Raw genomic sequence first — 23,365 nt, 5'->3', positions numbered from 1 at the left:
ATGGACCACCTGCTCGGCAAGACTCTGTTACATACCATGCGGGCACCTTTTTCTTAGTGCATTTGAGAAAGACAGGTTGGCAATGCCACATTTTACCAGTTTCGAACGAGCGGAAGCGTAAGGCAAAAGCGCCTTTTTAGACCGAGGAGCATACTTCCAGCAAACGTGTCCGTCAGCTAAAAACTTGATTTCTAAATCTACAAACCTAATGGTGTTATCAGAAGGTAAATCTTTGGTGAAGACCATGTTTTTTGAACAGGCACTAAAAACGTTAAAAAACTTGTCCGCCACAAAGGTTAGCTGGTCAATTGATGATAAATTTAAAATGATTAAATAGTCGTGCACATATCCCAAAAATTTTACAACCCGCTTGTCGTGAAGTGCTTTTTCAAGCGACGAATACAACTTGGCCAAAAACACGTTACACAGCACAGGCGCTACACTCGATCCTATGCAGATGCCTTCCCTCTGTACAATATAGTTGTCACCGTGCTGTATAATAGTGGATCTTAGGTACACAGCAGGTCCAGGAAGGAATCGAGTGCTATTCTGCATTTGTCCTGGAATGCAACAATCCCGTTGGTCTCAATCAAATCGCGCACTGCTTGTAGAAGCTCGTCCTGCAGTGTTGAATAAAATTCCTCTATGTCAATCGAGAAAGCAGCATTGGCGCTAGGAAGACCGTCGCTGAGGCTCTCCTCCAGGGATGTCGAGCTCCGAACTGCAAAAGGATCAAGCGTAACAAGTCCTCCTAAGGCGCGTTGCAAAAACAATGCCACCATCTTCTTCCAAGAGCCTTCTTCCGTCACGATGGCTCTAAAAGGATTTCGCTGCTTGTCAGTCTTTGCCGTGAAAAAACACGCAAGTCATTTTGTTCACACTTGCGTATCTCATTATCTAATCTAGTCAAATTGAGCTGGTAGAGGAGACGGAGGGCTAGAGCCTTCGCCTTACGATGTTTTAAATCCGACAGCTTAAAATTCTTCTGGATCACTTTGTTCGCCTTTTTCTCAAACAAGGAAGAAGGAAGCACGACGAACACACGTTCCTAATCCACCTGTAGAAGACTGAGGTTGTTCTGTTTGAAGTGGGCAGTAAAAGGTCGCAGGTCTTCACTCCCTTTGTTCGTTGCCCATGTCTTCTCCAGGCATCCAATGCCTTTCGACACAGAGCGGGTCTTCTCTTCTGGTTGGGTCCTCCGGGCGCGTCTGTGTACAGCTGCTAGAAGCTCGTGTTTCTGTGCACGTGGTTCCAGGCTGAACGTTGGGCCCATCTTCTGAATGTGATCCACTTCTGGTGGAAGGAAGGCTCCGTTCAAGTAAGTGGCCGGTGTGCCGGCTGCATCCTTCGTGGATTTCTTTGACAAACCTCGCCGGAGCTCATTCCAGTACACCTCGATGAGTATGGCGGAGAGGCGACGATGCTCTCTTAGCTTCTTTGAAGCCGCCCATGGATACTCGTACTGCTGGCATAGATGGCGCAACCAGTCCTGCAGGTGCCTAGTTTGTCCGTGCAGCTTGGACTTCAGAATCTTAAAGGCGCGCTTCCAGTGACCTGTAGAAAGCAGAGGGTTCCAAAGAGATAACGAATTTCCAAACGCTGAATGCCAATCTTGAGGCAATAGGACACGTTGCGTGCCCTACATGTAGTTGGGGCGATGGCGCTGACGCAAGATGACAAGACGTCCGTGGAAGAAGACACATGTAGAAAGAAGCCAAGGATACAAGAATAGCAGTTCAGAAGCGTGAATTGCTGGGCCAGTTGGTACTTGTTCAAGAGAAAAAACGAGCGAAAAAAAGACGCAGGACCAGGAGAATATACACACAGACTGTCGCCGAACTTTAAACTGATTTATTATTGGTTCCACCACGTATTTAAAGCCAATACTTGCACAAGTGCACATGCAAGCCACATTCATCATAGTCCGGAAGTCATTACAAGCCAGATAAAAATGCCACTCTTCGTCAGTGCGAATAAGAGACGGGTCACTGATACAAACACAATCTTTTTGATTAGAAACGCTTCTAATAGTTCGTGCTCGTGCCTAGACTTCCCGCGGCCGATAATGGTAGTGATGTTAAGCAAAGCTGAGAAGTTTTGGCATTCCTTCACATTAATGACCAGGTTGCTCCCTATACCAAAACGCAGCGTTCTGCTGTATTCCCTGAGTCGCTCGTTCAAGCACTGTCCCGCCTGGCCAATGTAAATTTTGCCCAAAGAACTTTGGGCAGATGGGGCAGTCCTTGAACGAGCGACTCAGCGAACACGGCAGAACATTGTGTTTTGGTACAGGGAGCAACCTGGCCATAATTGTGAAGGAGTGTCAAAACTGCTCAGCTTTGCTTAGTAGCCCTACCATTATCGGCCACAGGAAGCTCAGCCACAAGCGCGAACTATCAAAAGCGTTTCTAATCAAAAAGAACGACCGTGATAGTATCAGTGACCCATCTGTTATTCTCACTGACAACGAGTGGAATTATTTATCTGGCTTGTAATGACATTCGGACTTTGATGAATCTTGCATGTATGTGCGCATGTGCAACTAGTTTCTTTAAATGCGTGGTGGAACCAGTAATAAACCAGTTGAAAGTACGGGGACAGTCTGAGTGTGTCTTCTTCTGGTCCTGCGTCTTTTGTTCACTGGTGTTTTCTCTTGAACATGTACCAACTCACCCAGCCAATCACGCTTCTGAACAACTATTCTTGTACCCTGAGCTCCTTTCTACATGTGTCTCCTTCCACGGACGTCTTGTCATCTTGCGTCAGCGCCATCGCCCTAACTACCTGAAGGGCACGCATCGTCCTAACTACCTGTAGGGCACGCATCGTGTCCTATTGCCTCAAGATTGGCATTCTGCCTTTGGAAATTCAACAGCTATTTGGAACCCTCTGTTTTCTACATGACACTGGAAGCGCACCTTTAAGATTCTGAAGTCCAAGCTTCACGGAATAACTATACACCTGCAGAACTGGTTGCGCCATCTGTGCCAGCAGTACGAGCATCCGTGAGCGGCTTCAAAGAAGGTAAGATAGCATCGTCGCCTCTTTGCCATACTCATCGAAAAAGTACTGGAATGAGCTCCGGCGAGGTTTGTCGAAGAAATCCAAGAAGGATGCAGCTTTCACAGCGGTCACTTACTTGAACGGAGCCTCCCTTCCGCCAGGCTTGGATGACATTCTGAAGATGGGGCAGAAATTCAGCCTGGAACCATGAGCACAGAACCATGAGCTTCTAGCAGCTGTGCACAGAATCGCCAGGAGGGCCCCACCAGAAGAGAGGACCCACTGTGTGTCCGAAGGCGTTGGTTGCCTTGAGAAGTCATGGGCAAGCAACAAGGGGAGTGAAGACCTGCGACCCTTGATTGCCCACTTCAAACAGAACAACCTGACTCTTCTACAGGCGGATTAGGAAGGTGTGTTCGTCGTGCTTCGTTCTTCCTTGAGTGAGAAAAAGGCGAGCAAATTGATCAAGTAGAATTTCAAGCCGTCGGATTTAAAACCTCGTAAGGCAAAGGCTCTAGCCTTCCGTCTGCTCAACCAGCACAATTTGACTAGATTAGAAAATGAGATCCGCAAATGTGAACAAAATGCCTTGTGTTTTTTTCACGGCAAGGACTCAAAAGCTGGGAAATCCTTTTAGAGCCACCGTGACTGAAGAAGGCTCTTGGCAGAAGATGGTGTCATTATTTTGCAACGCGCCTTAGGAGGACTTGTTCCGCTTGATCCTTTTGCAGTTCGGAGCTCGACATCCCTGTTGGAGAGCCTCAGCGACGGTCTTCCCAGCGCCAATGCTGCTCTCTTGATTGACATAGAGGACTTGTTTTATTCAATACCCCAGGACGAGCTTATACAAGCAGTGCGCGATTTGATTGAGACCAACAGGATTGTTGCATTCCGGAACAAATGGGGAACAGCACTTGACTCTTTCCTGGAACTGCTGAGTGTTTACTAAGGTTCACTATCATACAACACGGTGACAACTATATTGTACAGAGGAAAGGCATCTGCATAGCATCGAGTGTAATGCCTGTGTTGTGTAACGTGTTTTGTAGCGATAGCTACATTAAGGTAGCAATTCGAGCCTTCAGCGTGGCGGCGCCGCCACCCAGTGGCTGCGCCTCCACTCTGTTGAGTGCTTGCGCCACCCTGTGGCTGCGCTGCCACGCTTTTGCGTGGTTGGTCACGTGGTGCGGGGCAGCTGCCCGGCGGCGCGGTGCCGTGGCTGATCACGTGGGTCGCCACGTCACCAGCCACGTGATGCGAAGCAGCTGCTACTGCCAGTGGCGCGGCGCGTTGGCGAAACCGAGCTCCCACAGCTGTGCGCATCCGCTATGTCAAGTGGGACGAAGATGAAGAAGGAACGGCCAGCGAAACGGGGCGGCGAAAGTGTGAGTTTGCAATTTAACTGATCAATTTCCACTCGACCAGCTGTAGCTATAGCGTCACTCCAGGTTTAGCCAGAGCTAAACCACCGCCAATTGTTTGGCCAAGTTTGATTCGCCGCTGCAGAAAGCAGTTCACAAGAATCGTATTGTAAAAGGTTTTCGTTATCTGGACGACTTTTTAGTCTTTTTAAATTTATAATCAACAGACCAGCTAACATATGTGGCGGACCAGATTTTAAATGTTTTTAGTGCGTGTTCAAAGAACATGGTCTTCACCAAATATTTACTCTCTGAAAACACTATTAGGTTTCTACATTTACAACTCAGGTTTATAGCTGACGGACACGTTTGCTGGAAGTATGCTCCTCAGTCTAAAAAGTCGATTTTGCCTTATGCTTCCGCTCACTCGAAGCCGGTAAAATGTGGCATTGCTAACCTGTATTTCTCAAATGCACAGACAAAGTGTTCCCGCATGCTATGCAGCACAGTCTTGCCGAGCAGGTGGTCCATCTAGAGGCCCCTGGTTTTCCTTCCTCATTGTTGTTGGCGGTTTCTGAAACCTTGGGGAAGAAAATGAAGAAGCCTCCTGCCAACACCGAGCACGCAACAAAGAGGACAAGGAAATTTGAGGTGATTCCCTACTACCATGGGATTTCGCATGGGCTCAAAAAGTTTACCAAAAGTTTGGAGTGAATTTGGTGTTTTCGGCCCCCCGAAAGCTTTCCACTCATTGCGTCCGCATCTCCAGCTCCAAACAAGAACCTGGCTGCAAAAGAAAACACTAAACGAAATTCACGAAGTGTGCTGTGGAGGTAGCATATTGTATCCCTACTCCTTGTGGAAAAATTTACATTGGGCAGACGGGGCAGTGCTTGAACGAGCGACTCAGGGAACGCGGCAGAACGCTGCGTTTTGGTACTGGGAGCAACCTGGCCATACATGTGAAGAAGTGCCAGAAGTGCTCAGTTTTGCTTAACAGCACTACCATTATCGGCAGCGGGAAGTCTAGGCACGAGCGCGAGCTATAAGAAGCGTTTATAACCAAAAAGAACGGACGTTTTTGTATCATTTACCCGTCTGTTATTCTCACTGACAAAAAGTGGGATTTTTTATCTGGCTTGTAATGACTTCAGGACTTTGATGAATGTGGCATGTATGAGCATTTGCGCAAGTACTGGCTTTAAATACGTAGTGGAACCAATAATATATCAGTTGAAAGTCCGGCGACAGTCTGTGTGTGTCTTCTCCTGGCCCGGCGTCTTTTTCTCGCGGTGTTTTTTTTTCTCTTGAACCACCGTATTGCTTCCACTGTCCCGTAAAACACGCACGGGTCGGGCCTTGGAGCCCTCCCTCTAGTACAGGCATGCGTTGGGCGTCTGCAGGCGTTTTCCGGACTAGTCCGACCACCACCTAATCCTCAGCTGGTTCAAGCCTATCTGCTGTTTTGGCCACCGTTTCAGGCGTAACACTCTTTGGCGGAACACAACAGGACGATTGCTTCTAGTGTTCGTTCTTTCTTGAGCAGGAACTTACATATTGCCCGGTTTTTCGGCAAAAAACGCAATAAAGTTGATTTGGCGTAGACCAGCAGTCGGCAGCCTTATGTCCAAGTCGATTACAGATGAGGCACTTCCTAACTGTCTACTTGATGGAGCATCCTTCTCTTTCGGAATGCCCAACTCTAACGATGCTTAGAACGAAGAAGTTTCTTAGACGCTGGGCCTATAGAAATTTATCTGCTGCCTCAGCCATTTTTTCCAGCGTCTTGCACTCTCTTTCTGGAAGGAAAATCTCCACAAGACTATAACAGTTCCTCATGAACTGTTCGGCAACCACCAAGTCACCTAAATCATTGCACGTTGTGATCGTTCCCGACATCTGGAGCCATCGATCGAAAAGACTAAGCAAGCGTGCTGCGTATGCATGCCTGTTTCTTTATCAAGCTGCTTACTTTCATGAAACCTTTCGCGATAACCCTCTGATGTGAACCTAAAACGTTGCAGCAGGGCTAGTTTTGCCTTATAGTAAGCCATTGAATCTGTGGGTTACAATTGACCGAACACGGAGAACCTCCCCAGTGAAAGACATACTGAGTGCTGTAGCCCATTTTTCCTTGGCCCAGCTGTGCCCTTCTGCGATACTCTCAAAACGTTTGAGGTATGCGTCCAAATCATCCCTGCGATCGACGAAAGGCAGGATCAATTTGTGTGGGCTAACCGCTGCTCAGGACCACGATGCAGGTTCACGATTACCCCCACCAGCTTCTGCGAGCCGTAATAGGAGCTGCAGTGTAAGCTCTTCAGATTCTGCTAGCGAATTTGCGAGCTCGCGTTCGGCTTGTCCTTTACGCTCTTCTGCCTCTGCTTGCGCCTTGACGTGCTCGCTTTCGGCTTCTGCTAGCGGTTTGTCATGCTCGCGTTCGGCTTGTGCTTTGCGCTCCTCAGCCTCTGCTTGCGCCTTGGCGTGCTCGCGTTCGGCAGCACCTGCTGCGCGTTCCCTCTCTTGCTCGGCAGCCACCCACGTGCGCAGCTCGGCGTCTTTCCACCCTAACTTCTTCCCTAAGTTAACTCCTTTAGCGTTGCCATCGTTTATTTCTACGGACCCACGAAAAGCAAACAAAAAACACGGCTTCGTCCTGTCGCGCAGACGCTAATTGTTGCGAATTGGAAGCGCGTCCCCGACAGCCGAAAGGAAAGGCTATCGCGTGCAGGTTCGAACGATACAACAAAGAAAACAAACAGATCAAAACGAAAGAAAACGAAGCCGTTTTTATAATTTAAAGGAAAATAGCCGATACGAAACGAAAACAAGAAAAACACACACTCAACGCGCGTACAACACTACTGAATAAAGGAAAGAGTTCACCAGGTACTCAGTGTCCCAGGTGAGGCGGGGATGCCTTGCAGACAGGGTGGAAGCGGATGGATGTAGTGAGACGCGTCGTTGGCGCTGCGTCGAAGGAAGCGGCGCAAGGGAGCTGGGTGGTAGCAGGAGCGGAGAGGACTGCAGGAAAACGCCGGTGGTCTCCCGTCAACAGCCCGAAGAACTTGGCAGCAGCACAAAGAAAAAACGTAGCCGAGACCCGTCGACGGCGTCCCGAAACGCCGGAGGCTTGAAGCAGGCTATCCAAAAGTGCGTTTCGGCAGCACGGACCCTTCACCCGCCGCGGTGGCTCAGTGGTTAGGGCGCTCGACTACTGATCCGGAGTTCCCGGGTTCGAACCCGACAGCGGCGGCTGCGTTTTTATGGAGGAAAAACGCTAAGGCGCCCGTGTGCTGTGTGATGTCAGTGCCCGTTAAAGATCCCCAGGTGGTCGAAATTCCGGAGCCCTCCACTACGGCACCCCTTTCTTCCTTTCCTCTTTCAGTCCCTCCTTTATCCCTTCCCTAACGGCGCGGTTCGGGTGTCCAACGATATATGAGACAGATACTGCGCCATTTCCTTTCCCCAAAAAACCAATTATTATTATTATTGGCATGGACCCTCAGTCCATCGGCTGCAACCTCGTAACTTTAAAGGAACGCAGGAGACTTGCTTCGATGATCCAAGGGACGTCCACGGCAACACGGATCCAACGTCCGACGGCTGCTACCTCCACGCTTGAATGACCCGATCTCCGCTGCGCTGTCTCCCTTCACACCTAGGTTTTCTGACACGTCAGCTCTCTGCTCCTTGTGCTCACCACGCTCTTTGTCGCCGTTGCCTCGCAGGCACCATTCACAAGCGCACACGCGCAACGCTGGGCTGGCACGCGCAGCGCTACGCTGTCCGGATGCACCACTGTCGACCCACCGCGTTCGAAAATCCTCCGACGATTTCGTGCGCACATGACACGCCCTGAGCAAGCGGCTAAAGAAATTTGCTGTCCAGAATCAGCCTTACTGTTAAACAAGTTTTTTTGCCCTCAAAGATGATTCAAAGGGCAACGTCAGTTATATAGACAGGATAGCGAACAGCGATTTCAAATGTCTTTCACGCTTGTAAGCACAAGCTTGATTAGCCACTGAGCCATATGGTGTTAGAGGTAAACACAAACTTGCACTGACACGACGCAATCGTTCTAGAAGCATGACTTAAAAGCTTATCGACCGTACGAAAATGGCACAGCAGTTACGACCAGTCAGCAAAGGAACCTATCGCTCTGAAACATACTGGCATAAAACAAGCATCCACGATCGACACTTGCATTAAAATTGGCTTCTGCACGCCAAGCAAACGGCCTCTCTTTTATTTACAAAGGAAGCGCGCCTTTTAATGGCGCCGCTCTCTTCGGCTGAGCTAAGTCCAGTAAAGTACAGAAAGCATAAATGCTGACCGCCTCATATACCACACACCTATAGTGAACTAGAAGTTCTCTCTACCCACAAGGAAACATCGGTGAACTCACAAAAAAATTAACTTCCTGTAGAGGCGTTGCACTAAACGCTCGCGCGCGCACACACGCATACACACACACGCACAAACAAAGTAGGATGAAGACAACTACGAACACAGCGCGCTACTGACGGCGCCATTGCAGAAAACGAGAAAAACTGTTCGGCTATGTTCGCCTAGAGAAATATTCGTTTTTTGACAGCTCCTGCTTTGCATTGCGTAAAACGGACGGCGCACGTCTGGGCTGTTATTGTACAAATGCTCAAAATACTTGAAGAAAAAAACCGCAAAAATTTATCTCTGACTGCTACAGTATTGTTTGTGCTCAGCTATGAAAGAAATTAGAATGTTAAATTTTATGAAAAAGTACTCTCTGCGTGCCATAAAAGAGCAGACGACACCGTGCAAGTTTACAGCTTCACAGCGCAAACCACCGCTGCGGTAGCTGCGCAACGATGCACCGTTATTTGCGCGAATATATGCATCTCCCAGCGATTTATTTTTGCTGCTGTTGCTTGCGTGCTAGCTTTTTACCCGTGCGCCGTTGACAAAGCCGTGCTGCAGCCGCGCAGCGATAAGAACGAGAAGTTTGTCTTGACGACTTTGGCGGTATGCTCGAGTTAACTGTGAGTGTGCTGTGCAACGTTCGCATCGGTATCTAGCGATGATGCTGCTCCGTCTCTGCTGTCTCCGGTGGTTTCACCTCTTGTGTATGGCCGACAGGCGCGCGCAAGGGAATGTCGCCGTCGTAGGGAGCATGCTCATGCGCAGGCATGGCGTCGGCCGGTGTTGCCTCAGTTCTCCACACGTTTTGTTCATCTCTTGCAGAATTAAAATATTCTTTCAGAAGCGAGCTTGGCGGAGTAACAAGGGATGGCGCCAGGGAATTCGTGGTGGGGTAGTGCGGCCCGAAGAAGGCATGATCCCGGGCAGCTGCCGAGATAAAAATCTTTCCATTAGTTGCTGGATTATGGAACCGGAAATCATGCCCTTTTCCTGCCTGAAACCATTCAATTCCAGCTGGAAAATGTCATTTTTGTTTGTATTATGGAACTGGAAATCGTGTCCAGCTGGAATATTTCTTGCTTACGGCCGGAAAATTGTTTCCATCTAGCTCCAGCTAGAAAATTTCTATTTACAGCTAGAATAGGAAATGGAAGTGCCATATCCAGCCACTCCAGATGAAAATTAAACTACAAAATTGCTTTGTCAGCAGGAAATAGTGCTTCATTTTCATGTGGGCATGAAAATGTGGCTGTGTGGCCCTTCTGTGGCTGTGTGGCCGTTCTTCATAAACATAAACACACAATGTGCGGCGGTGAGAGCAAGCAGTGAGGGGGTTAATACGCCTGCGCTGTTATTTGAAACTTACTCCTCGGCAGGGTGCGAACAACGCGCTCAGCAGGTTTTTCGGTGGCCCGGAAAATTTTTCCTCCACTCGCCATCCTCTTGCCGTAGTCAGTCGGAGCAAAATAAGTTGCAAAATGACGAGGTGAGCCACTGTAGGGGTGATTATATATTATTAGGCAAAACCTTTGCTTGGTTATTCCATATAGCAGGCTGACAATCGCCTAGTATTTAAAGAAATCTACTTTGCCCAGGCTGCAAGCGCCTTTTTAGGGAGTTGCAACACTTGCATATATAGTTGCAAGTTATACGACGCAAGTGACACCTAAGTAAGGTAACAAGGCAGTTGTGCAGAAGAATACGTAATGCATAAAGAGCTCCAAATGCAGTGTAGTGTTCAATTTGGACAATGTCACGTCTCAGCATGTAAGTAGGAAAAAAATCTGCATAAATCACTTTGAGCTTAGCATAAGGACATTTTGAGCACTCCGCTTTTCTTGGAAATTTTGTGGAAATGCGGTTCAACTTCTCTGTTCCGTGGACCAATGAAGAAGACACTGGTTAGATTAGTAACAGGATCACATACTAACTATTGCTCAAGCCAAGCCAGTTGGTGCCCTTCCATGATAAAGCGAGCAGTGCACAATATCAGGAGGACAAGACAAGGAAGGAGTACGGACACATATGCTGCACTTGCAACTGCATATTTTTCAGGAAAAAAGACGGTTTGTATAGATGCAGGTTGTGAAAACTGCCCGACAAACCCAATGTTAGAAATGACCCTTACCCATCACCGAAATCTTCAGCTGCATTCAAGCAAGGCTAGATCCTTCTTTTATAGAGGCACACAATGTTATCGCTTCACTATCCAGCCCGACGTGGCAGCAATGTATGGCTACCGAATTCTGTACTTGCAGTAATGTTGTCGTTCTCCTCATCTGTTGACCCATAGTGGGGCCTTTGAAGTGCCAATAAATCAAACAAATTAGTAAGCCAACAGAATTAAAAAAGAAGGAAATAAAATAAAAGGAAAATTGGATGCTTGTAGAAGGACAGGTGCACTTACCCCCAAATTTACACTGCTTCAAATGATAAGTTTTTATGTGACCATTAGGTTCTGCAAATTTTTACTTAGCCAGAAACTGTCTATACTTTATCAGACAAAGCAGCAACTAATAGTGTTAATAAAGTTATGTTAGACGAGCCCAAAATATAATTATTGATTCCTGAACAAAAAACTGCCCACGGAAAAACTGCCCAGGCACTGCCCGCGAAATGCCTCGCCACTCACCGTTCCTGCTGTTCCAGGTGCTGCTGCTCACCGGCTATCACCTGCCTGTTTCATCGACTTGCCGACCGGTTCCGCAATCTTGCGGCGCTAGCTGGTTTCTGGACGGCTGCGGCTGCTCATCCGATCATCTGTGCGCACCCCTGCCGATTTTGGACACTTTCGACCTTCGGGCCTGGCAACATGCTACATTATCAGCTGACGAGGACACCTACATAAAGCACTAGGATTTCACCGCCCCCTTGGGCCACGGCACTGTCCACGAAATGCCTCGCCACTCACCGTTCCTACTGTTCCAGGTTGGTTATTACGAGTGTTCTTGTTACCATGATGATGTCTGTCTTGTAGCAGTGTCGTGGCCACCCCATATTCTGAAACATTTCCGCTCGGCGGCAGTGTACATTTGGCGCATTTTGGTCCTGGGTGGGGACGTTGAAACAAACCCAGGCCCTATGACGAAGGGCCAAGAGGAAAAGCTCGAGCTGGCATATGTAACTGTTCAAAGGCTTGAGACGAACCACGCGAATATCCTCGAAAGTGTTAACAAAATTCTTACAATTCATATTGGCCTGCAAAATGAAATGAAGACTTTAAACGATCGTGTGCATGAACTTGAACTTAAAATCGAGTCTATTCCAGTTCTTTAAAGTGACTTACAGTCTTTAGCTACCCGTGTGCAGGAACTGGAACTTAAAAAACAGTCCGTGCCTACCACAGTATCTGCCACGAGTTGTACACACGATGTATCCAACATTCAAGTAAAACTTGACGACCTGGAAAATCGTTCCCGCCGGTCTAACATTCTTTTTTATGGTGTTCAGGACACTGATGAGTCTGAAACTTGGGAAGATTCTGAGCGTCATGTGAACGAATTTTGTTCTAGCAAACTTGGTATCACGTTGTCTTCCTTAGCCCGTGCTCACCGCATAGGCCGTTTTTCTCAGGAAAAAAAAGTGACCCATTATTGCAAAGCTGTTCAACGAAAAAGAAGTCGAAACGCTTATGAGTAAGGGCTATAAAGTCAAAAATACCGATTTCAGCATTTCGCGAGATTACTCGAAAACGGTTCGTGTGGAATTCAGCCAACTGTGGAAGTATGCCAAATCAGTAAAAAAAGGTGACAAGGTCTGTTTGTCTTTTGATAAACTGCTTATCAATGGTGTCTCGTATTTCTGGGATCAAACCAGTAGCGCAGTGCGCGTGTCCCTTGCCTGGCGCATCCCTTCCAGTTCCCGTAAAGTGGCTGGCAAACCACCCGTGCGGCCAAACGCGCAGCGTTGCTCCAATTACGATGTCAGTTTTCTGTACACTAACATAAGGAGTGTTCTTTCTAAAAACGTAACACTTTCTTCTTTAATTGATTCATGCTGCTCCTCGGTCATCGCGCTTACCGAGACTTGGTTAAATGACACGATTCGTGACGATGTCGTTTTCGCCTGTGACTCCGAATTCCACATATTTAGTTGTGACCGCACGGGCCGTAGAGGTGGCGGTGTCCTTCTGGCTGTCAATAAAGTGCTCACTGCTGTGCCTATCTAGGTCACGTCGTACCTAGAATCGGTATGGGTCCAGTTGAGTTGTGGTCCCACGGTCGCCATCATTGGCGTCATTTACCGCCCTCCGGACATGAATTCTTCATTCGCAAGTCAGTTTTCTGATTTACTAAGCGATCTTACTTGTCGTTTCCCGAATTCAAGCTTACTTTTACTTGGTGACTTTAACTTTCCGGCTATTAACTGGTCGTCATTAACAGCTCCTGCCAATGATTCTGAAGCTCAGGCTTTCCTCCAGTCCTGTCTCGATTTCTCTTTGCAAACTTATTTTTGAACCTACGCGTCGTTCCGCCACTACAGCCAATATTCTCGATCTTATCTTGACAAGTGATCCTTACCTTTGCTCCAACATTGCGCTCTTAGAAGGCCTTTCCGACCATTCCATAATCACGGGCAACCTGAATTTTGTGCCCCATAAAAAGGTAACTCGCACTAAACAAATAAGGTGCTACAACCGAGCAAACATCGGTCAAATAAACGTTCAGTTGTCAGTCTTTGCCGATCATTCTCTTCACGATTTTTCGTCACGCTCCGTGGAAACGAACTGGAACCTGTTCAGCGTGAAACTTGCTACTCTCATTGACAGATTCATACCAGTCATCAGTATTCCATGCACTAACACAGCGCCTTGGTTTGATAGGCATCTACGTCGCCTTAATAACAAGAAAAAGCGCCTTTACAGACAAGTCGACAAGAACAGACACTCCGAATCTTGGCAACGGTGCAAACTATGTGATAAGGAATATCAGTCTGAGTTGATATCTGTACGTAGGCACTTTACACACGATCTACCGGCAATGCTAACAATCCACGGAAGTTCTGGCAAATAATAAACCCCGCTAATCATCCTGACATTACTCTTACCAACGCGGAAGGCAGCAGTGTTCAGGTGGCCGAATGCGCCGAATTTTTCAATAACGCATTCACATCCGTTTTTACCCGTGCAGATCTCCCTCTACCTCCTATTTCTGTCAGCACTTCTAATACGTCAATGTCGAAATATGTATCAGTGAGACAGGTATCTTATCCTTACTAGGGAAGCTTAAAACAACATCAGCATCAGATCACCTTGGCTTTAATAACAAAATACTCAAAAATTCATCTGATGGTATTCATCGCATCTTGTCCGCTATTTTTTCACAATGTCTATCATCAGGCGTGATTCCGCTGGATTGGCGCCTAGCTAAAGTTGTGCCAATTTTCAAGTCTGGTGATCGTTCCTCACCACTAAATTACCGACCCATTTCATTAACTAGCACTGTTTGCAAACTTCTTGAACACGTAATTGACTCGCAGGTAATTAACTATCTTGAAGAACATAACATTATCTTTAAATATCAACATGGGTTCCGTAAAGGCTACTCATGCGAAACGCGACTTGCCGGATTCATTCACCCGACCGCGGCGGCTGCGTTTTATGGAGGAAAAACGCTAAGGCGCCCGTGTGCTGTGCGATGTCAGTGCACGTTAAAGATCCCCAGGTGGTCGAAATTATTCCGGAGCCCTCCACTACGGCACCTCTTCTTCCTTTCTTCTTTCACTCCCTCCTTTATCCCTTCCCTTACGGCGCGGTTCAGGTGTCGAACGATATATGAGACAGGTACTGCGCCATTTCCTTTCCCCCCAAAAACCAATTATTATTATTCATTCAAGACATACATTCATCGATTGATGCTGGCATTCAAGTAGACTCCATATTTCTTGATTTTTCTAAAGTTTTCGACAGAGTACCTCACAACTGGTTATTAATGAAACTAGCACTGCTTAATATTCACCCTCTTGTCATTGCATGGGTTAAAGTTTTTCTCTTTTCCAGGTCTCAATTTACAGCTGTCAATAACCACAATTCGTCTTTCAGTCAAGTACACTCTGGCGTCCCACAGGGAAGTGTGCTTGGCCCCTTACTTTTCCTAATATTTATCAACGATTTACCGGATTTCATTTCTTCCCATATCAGACTTTTTGCTGATTATTGTGTAATTTATCGCAAAATTTAATTTAACACCGATTGCCAATCCCTGCAATCTGACCTGGATTCTGTAACAGCATGGTGCTAAACCTGGCTTATGCAACTTAATCATTCAAAAGCTAAATTGATGTCTTTTACTAACCGAATGTCTCGAATTTAAACAGCATACTCCTTAAATAATAGCTCACTCGAGCTAGTCACCACGTATAAGTACTTAGGACTTCACCTTCATTCAGACTTAGCATGGAACCGCCATATTAACCTTATGCTTGCATCTGCTAATCGGTCATTAGGTCTCTTAAAACATAACCTAAAGCATACTCCTCCTCACCTCCGTGCCCATGCCTATACCACTCTAATTCGACCTAAATCGAATATGCCTCGGCTATTTGGGATCCTTACCAATCTTACCTAATAAATAACATTAAATCATTGCAGAACCGCGCCGTTCGTTTTATTTACTCCGATTATTCACGTAACACCAGCATCACAGCCTTAAAGAAACGCGCAGGTCTCCAGGATTTATGTCTCCGCCGCAAAATTGCACGACTATCACTTTTTCATAAACTTTGTCATCATCCATCACTTCATAACGACTTTTTTTCTTTGCCTCCTTCGATTTTTGACCGCCGCGATCATCTCTTTAAAGTTAGGCGTTTCACGTGCAGAACATTTAACTATGCGCATTCATTCTTACCTCGCACAATATCTGACTGGAACACTCAGCCTTCACATATCGCAACCACCACTGATCCTGATAAATATCTTAATCTTATATCTTCAATATCTACTGCTTGACTCTTCGCATACATTGTGTTTTCTTCATGGCTTCCTTTACAGGTATGTTATTGCAGGGTATGTTATTAAACGATTCATTGCATTAGTTTTCTGTTTGTATAATTTTAATACTGCAGTAATCTTCGTTCTTTGCCGCGCTGCCATTCTTTTGATTCTTTTGTTTACTTATGTCATGCGAAGTGTCTTATTTTTGCTTTTGTTGTTTTATATTTGTGGTTTTGTTTTATTCTGTTCATTTGCCTGCGCCCCCCCCCCCCCCCCCATGTAATACCCTCTCGAAGGCCTTTAGGGGTATTCTGTATAAATAAAAATAAATTAAAAAAGAGGAAGTACTTTTTTGGTGTGGCAAGGAATGCCTTTGTTGAGGAATACATCATGTGTTTTACTAAGCATATGTGGCATGGAGCATGCCGCTAACAACGAATTATTACATGGGGCACCGAATCTCTTTGACTGGGGCTCTCGGCATCCTTAATACCGGCTCGTCTAGGGGACAAGCTGGTATTAGTCCTTTAACCATAATTTTGACATTTGATCCATATTTTTTATTCAGTCAATTCTTTCCCTCTCTCTTCTTCTTTTCGTGCTCCTCTGGCTTCAAAATCGCTAGCACTGAAGGTGTCAAGTATGCTTGCACCTGGATCATTTCAGTGAAAGAGCTAGAAAATCAACAATTATTAGAGTTTACAAATCATCGGCACTAGCTTCTGCTCCAGGAGAAAGTTCAGGCCATCTGGGAATTGGTTGTTTTTCATTTGAAGTGCTCAATAGTCAGGTTCTCAAAAGCTCATCTACAGTAAAGTCATCACACACCAAGTATTCACAATACTGTTGAGCTTGCAGCGGCAGTTTACTGCTGTATAGTATGTGTTTATGCTGCACGTATATTTGCACACTGATTTGCAACGTCTGTGCTCTCATTTGAGGAACGGAATCTCCTGTGCTAGTTGTTTATATCTGTGGCACATGTGGTTGAGTACATTCATTTTAGTCTTGGGGAAAATGTGTTAAATGTAATTAACTACACATCAATAAAAACCAGCAGTCACATGCAAACCAGAGTGCTCCATTTCCTTAGTAATGACACAGTGCACGTTAGTCTCAGAAAAGGCCTTGCAAGGAATTATCAGGCCATTCTTCCTGCTTGCCCAAGCCAAGAAATATTCTTCCTGCCTATAGGCTCCGTGCGCTGCAGTTTGGCGCGCGCGAGTGGCGCCACCTGGTTATCAGTGGTGGCGAAAGGCGGACGCAGCCAACGCAGCTCTCTGGTTCAGTTTGCAGTGAGCGAGGCGAGCGGTGAGGTGTTTCGTCCGAAGGCGAAAACAAACTTGGATAATTATGGGTGCTCGACCTACTTCTGTGTTTACCAATGTCGTAACAGCTATAAAAATACTGCAGTCAAGGTACCGAATATATTTTAAGGCTTTCCTTGGACATCGTGCATGCTCGCTCATGCACAGAGGGTCTGCTGGAAATGAGTGCACTGTGGAATTGACTTCATGAGTGTGAACTGGGAAAGGGTTTACACTGACTGGGGTGTTTTGAACGTGCCATCATTGGTAGGAGTTGCTTTATGTCTTTATGCAGAGCGAAAGATACGCTCAGTCAGTCACAGGAAATGGTCTACGGTGAAGTTCTTGAAGCTGTCATCGGAAGTTTGTCTTCGTTTGTTATGGTGATCTGTGGTTCAGCATGTCAATTTTGTTTCTAGTTTTTTTTCGTGCATGTGCGTATGCTGTGGGAGCGACGTACTTCTGAGAGTGCTTATGTCGTTTTTCACATTGTTTCACCTAAGCTTTTGTGCATTTATTTGCATCATTTTATTTCCTACAGTGGTTTAAAACTTTGTGGCTTTATTTGATGCATTTCTGAGATCTCAAATCCTTTTCTGGATGAATAAAAAGAAAAAATAGAGATTGGTTCAAATTTGCCTATATATATTTCTTGGATTTCACAACATCACTAAGCCCTTAATTTCTGGAATTAATATTTTGATTTTAATGGGGTTTATCGTCCCAATGCAACTCAGGCTATAAGGGGCGCCATAATAGAAAGCTCCACTTGGGGTTCCTTAACGTGCACTGACATCGCGCAGTACGCGGACCGCTAGCATTTCGCCTCCATCGAAATGCGACCGCCGCAACCAGGATCGAACCCGAGTCATTTGGTTCAGCAGCAGAGCACCATGACCACTGAGCCACCGCGATGGCCTTTCTAGAGTTAGGTATTTATCAAAAAGAAAATACGACCAAAATAATTCGTGTAATTGGTGCCTTCATGAAATTCCTGAAATGAAAGTCCTCTAACTGTGGAAGATAATCAGCAAGAAACCCATCGTCTTATTGTATGCTTCTCGGAGGGGACTACACAAAGTAAAGCAGTGTCGATCCTGCAGGATGTAGAGCACTGTCATCTGATATGCGTAGTAAGTTTTCGTTTTTCGCAATTCTAGCCAACCATTGACGTAGTGGATGTCACAGTGTATGTAAATTACATAGCTGATTTCATTATCTGAGTTAATCAGAGACTTGTTTCTCAAACTTGTTTCTCAATCATGGTTGCTCGCAATTGGTGATCAGCCAAACCTGAAAGCAATTGAAACTAAATGTAGCAGCGGTGACGCAGCGGTAGCGTCAAGGCTTTCAATGCGTGGTAACCCGCAGAGAAGCAGGCGTTGACTCAGAATGGCATCGCGGTCAGTGCGCGTCTGCTATGCGGCCGGGCAGACGCGAACGCATCGGGCATGGAGGAAGGCGAAGGGCCACCACTATAGTGAACTAGAATACTGGTCTAGTGGCGCGAACGGAGGCGCGCTGCAGCAGAGCGGCTGAAGCAAAACGCCTCTCCTCGCCGCAAGGGGCGCTACCGCGCCTTTTACAAGCTCCGCGCCTCTGCCGCCGTGCTGGCCGGGCAGTAGGGACGTCTCAACACTTGCTTTTTCGCGCCTCGCTGCTGGTGTTCTAGGCCCCAATTCTGCATCTGTTAAGCTTCATTTATTTCTGTCGCATCTAGCTGAGTGCGTGCGAAAACCAGACTAATGGAATTAAGGGCTTTTATAAGCTAGTCGACAGCTACAGGAGCGCGTCTGACACTGTCTATAGCGTACGTTTTATAGCGTACGTGTTGTCACTGTTGGAGTACCTAATAGAACGTGTAGGTTTCAGTTACCTGATGACAAGCAGAGTGAGCCAGGATCCAGCCAGGCATCTTAACAGAATTGTGCGCCAGTCTTCGTTCTGGCTGCAATACCCATACCCAGCGCCTAAGCCGACGTTCCTAGTTATACTGGAATCTGTCTTCCATTTAACAACCTTTCTCACTCAGTTTCTGCGAGAAACCACGAGCCTGGCATCCTCATTGCCATTTTATACGCCGATGCTGACCAGCAAAGCTGTCCCAGTGGAACGCAGGAGCTTGATGATAAATTCTAGATGCAGGCAACATGCAGATGCAGCAGGCGCAGAACTTAATTCTGGAAATACCGCCATACCATTCCACTTGCACTGTAGCATACAGTGACAGCTGGCTAATATTCCAATGGAGAAGCTTGGGCGTGTTGGTGGTAGATCATTCTTAAAACAAAGCGCTAACACATCGAGCGCGAAGAGACAATAGGTAAGGGGCGATCGAAAGAGACGCCAACAGAGCGGAGCCTATAGGCGCTCCGCCGTTTCAATTTCTTTTCATCGCGCTGTTACTTCGGTGGTAGCTAAAGGAGGCCGCAGTCGTCCGTAATGCTTTCTAGGATGGCTCTAACGTCTTTTTCTTACCACCGTTGTAAAAGCGCGATCAAAAGAAATTCCAACTGCGGAGCGCGTAGGCGCCGGGTTCGCGTTTCTTTCCATCCCGATCGATAGTACACACGAGCGCTCATGTGTTCGTCTCGTCTATGTGCGCTCGTATTTTTAGCGCTGAGTGGAAACCTCAGCAGTCATACAGGCATTGCGTAATCAGGGGGTAGAAGAGCCTTATGTCAAAATACTGGAAGATATATATAGAAACTTCACAGCTACTATAGTCCTCCATACAGTCAGCAATAAAATTACAATAAGGAAGGGCGTCAGGCAAGGAGACACGATCTCGCCAATGCTGTTCACCGCATGTTTGCAGGAGGTATTTCGAGGCCTGAATTGGGAACAGTTGGGAATAAGAATAAATGGAGAATACCTAAATAATCTGCGATTTGCTGATGACATTGCCTTGCTGAGTCACTCAGGAGGTGAACTGCAAATCATGATCAACGAGTTAGACAGGCAAAGCAGATCGATGGGTCTAAAAATTAACATGCAGAAAACCAAGGTAATGTTCAACAGCCTAGCAAGGGAACAACAGTTCACAATTGGCAGCGAGAGCCTAGAAATTGTGAAGGGCAGGTAGTGACAGCTGATCCGGATCATAAGAGGGAGATAACTAGAAGGATAAGAATGGGGTGGAGCGCATATGGCAAATTCTCGCAGATCATGAGTGGCAGTTTACCAATTTCCCTCAAGAGGAAAGTGTACAACAGCATAATCTTACCGGTACTCACCTACGGGGCAGAAACGTGGAGGCTAACGAAAAGAGTTCAGCTTAAGTTAAGGACAACGCAGCGAGCCATGGAAAGAAATATGATAGGTGTAACGTTAAGAGATCGGAAGCGGGCACAGTGGGTGCGGGAACAAACACGGGTTAATGACATCCTAGTCGAAATCAAGAGAAAGAAATGGGCTTGGGCAGGGCATGTAATGCGAAGGCAAGATAACCGCTGGTCCTTAAGGGTAACGGAGTGGATTCCAAGAGAAAGTAAGCGTAGCAGGGGGCGGCAGAAGGTTAGGTGGGCGGATGAGATTAAGAAGTTTGCAGGAAAAGGGTGGATGCAGCTGGCAAAGGATAGGGTTAATTGGAGAGACATGGGAGAGGCCTTTGCCCTGCAGTGGGTGTAGTAAGGCTGATTGATGATGATGATGATGATTCTTAGCGCTGTTTCGTATTGTTAGCTGCACGGTTATGTAGCAAAAAAAAAGATGGCGTCTTAAAGAAAGGCTCTGAAGGCTGTCTGAATTTGCTTCTAATGACCAAAGAAGCGACAGCGAACTCAAGCCAGCCGAGTTCACTCGCATGAACGACAAGGGTGACTTTCGTCCCTCTGCAGGCGGGCCCCCTCTACAAATTCTAGCTGACATGGAAAATACTTACATGGCATGCTTTAGCCTCCTATAAAGCTGCATGCAGACAGTACCCTTGATATTATAGAGGTGTTTAAGGCAAAAACAGAGATCTGGCTCTCTGGCCACTGTGAAAATTTGGCAGCCGAGCTCACTGCTGTAGTGCCGAGCTATCACTGCTTTTTACATAAGAAAACCGCCTTCCATTTTTGAACAACCGGTAGTAAAAAGATTCTGAGTACCACAATATTAGCCGGTGCACTTAGACCTGGAAAGGACCTGTAGGGTGAAATTCACTTGCACATAATTTCGGCTGGTTGCTCGAAGAATGTGCCTGCCAGGAAGCTAAGATTTGCTATAATTTTTATTTTACAAATATTAGCACTTACAAGAGAAGCTTTGCCTTAAATTGGGGTGAAAACGTTTTTAATCGTGGGTAATTTTAGTGAACAAAATGTGTTTCTGAGGCCGCTGAACCGCTTCAGGTAAAGGTATTTAGGAGATCACTCGTACAGCGCCCTCACAGATGACTTACTAGGGTAGCTCAATAGTCGCATGTAAACAAAATCAGCTCAGGACGAGATGCACCTAAACAAATTACATCCACCAGCAAAACTATGAGCATTTCGCATTGCCCTTTGTCGGTACGTAGTAGACGACATAGAGCGACGCGATTTTTCATCATTGCCAAAATGCTCAAAGGAAAACGGTGAGGAAAAAAGGGGCCTAGGAGGTTACGTTGAAGTTAGTTGAAGCCAATGGCATGCAGGTTTCATAACTAGGAGCGTATTATGCACCCCATCGTTACGACGATGCGGAAAAACATACACAAGCTCCTGAAACAGCAGCGACGGCGCCGCTAGAAAAGGTTGCAGTGGCGCCATCTGGTGGTTTCTACGCGAAAGGGTACGCCCGCGCCCTCCTGTTCGCGCCACTAGACCAGCATTCTAGTTCACTATAGCCACCACGGCCAGTCTCAAGAGGGGCGCGCGCTCTCCCCTCGAGAGACCGGCCGTGACACAGCGTCCGGTTAACGCGGCGAGTGCCACGAGGCGGCGCTGGCGATGTGGTCGCTACTGGCGCCACCATACCAGCCCACGGAGCCCAAAAAGTGCCTCTGGCACCTCACTTACAGCAAAGGTGCAAGTTGAACGCAATTCACATTGCATCACCAAAATCGACTGCATACTCAGATACACCATCCTTTGTCCAGAATAAATATATTACAGGGTAAACAGCACAGTTTCTTTCAGACCTCAACAGCTCTATCCAAAGAAGACTTGCAAAGCCTTTCTGAACTGATTTCATCATGGAAACATATTGCAGAACTGAGATCTTCGAGTTCTATGCCAAAGTGAAGAATACTTTTTCCAATCTTTCCAATCTAATTTATGTAATCCTGATATCCATGATATATATATATATATATATATATATATATATATATATATATATATATATATATATATATATATATATATATATATATATATCCAGGGGGAAGAGACCAGAAAGAACCCAAATTTTTTACAAAGGAAGGGAGAGAATCGGTGACATTCTAAGAAGGCGATCTCCTATCCTGAATGCAAGTGTTCCCAAGGGGGCGAAAAAAAAATTTAATAAAGAAAGAATAAAAAGATTAAGATAATAAAAATAAAAGAATATATATAAAAGGAGGAGATTCTTTCCCATCACCTCAGGGCTGCCCTGGAAAGGCCCTCGAGGTGTCGCTCCTCGCCGCATTTTGGTGACAAGCATGCAGGGCTCGACCCCTGTTCAAGGAAGAGGCAAAATTCCTGAGAAACTGGTTGGGGGGGAAAGAGGGAGAGTAAAGAGGAATGCAAACGAGGCCTCCAAAAAAGGAAAAAGAAAGAGAAAGAAAGAAAAAAAGAGAAAAAAGAGAACCAAAAGTAGTGAAAAAAGGAAAGAAGAGCCATTGTACAAAGCTTGGTAATATGCATTCAGAGAAGGGTGGTGGCAACACGAGAGAATACAAAATAGGACATCAAAAAAAAGGAGGGGGGGCGAGATTCTCTCTCACCCCCTCAGGGCTGCCTTGCAAAACCGTGAAGGACGCATTTTGGTGACAAGCGTGAAGAGTTCACCCCTCTACACGGAGGAGACAACATTCCAGAGAAACTGGTGGGGGGAAGGGAGGGGGAGTAAAGAGGAATGCAAACGGGGCCTCTAAAAAAAGACAAAAAAGAAAAGAGAAAAGATATAAAAGGAGCGAAAAAAAGGAAAGAGGCATTGCACAAGACTTGGAAATATCCATTCAGACAAGGGTGGTGGCAACACCAGAGAAATAAAAAAATACAATTTTCTAATAAATCCTTAAACGGGCACTCGTATACACACATACACATAGAGAAAAAAAAGACAAGGCTAACAATAAATCCAACACCAGAAACGAACTACAATGAGTCGCAAGTACAATCTACCGGAAGACAAATGAGCATTCCGAGTAAAAAATGTAATGGTCACTGTAATGGTCACCACGGCAGTTC

Source organism: Amblyomma americanum, chromosome 9, assembly GCF_052857255.1.
Source record: "Amblyomma americanum isolate KBUSLIRL-KWMA chromosome 9, ASM5285725v1, whole genome shotgun sequence".
Classification (NCBI taxonomy): domain Eukaryota; kingdom Metazoa; phylum Arthropoda; class Arachnida; order Ixodida; family Ixodidae; genus Amblyomma; species Amblyomma americanum.
Note: the sequence above shows the minus strand (reverse complement) of the source record.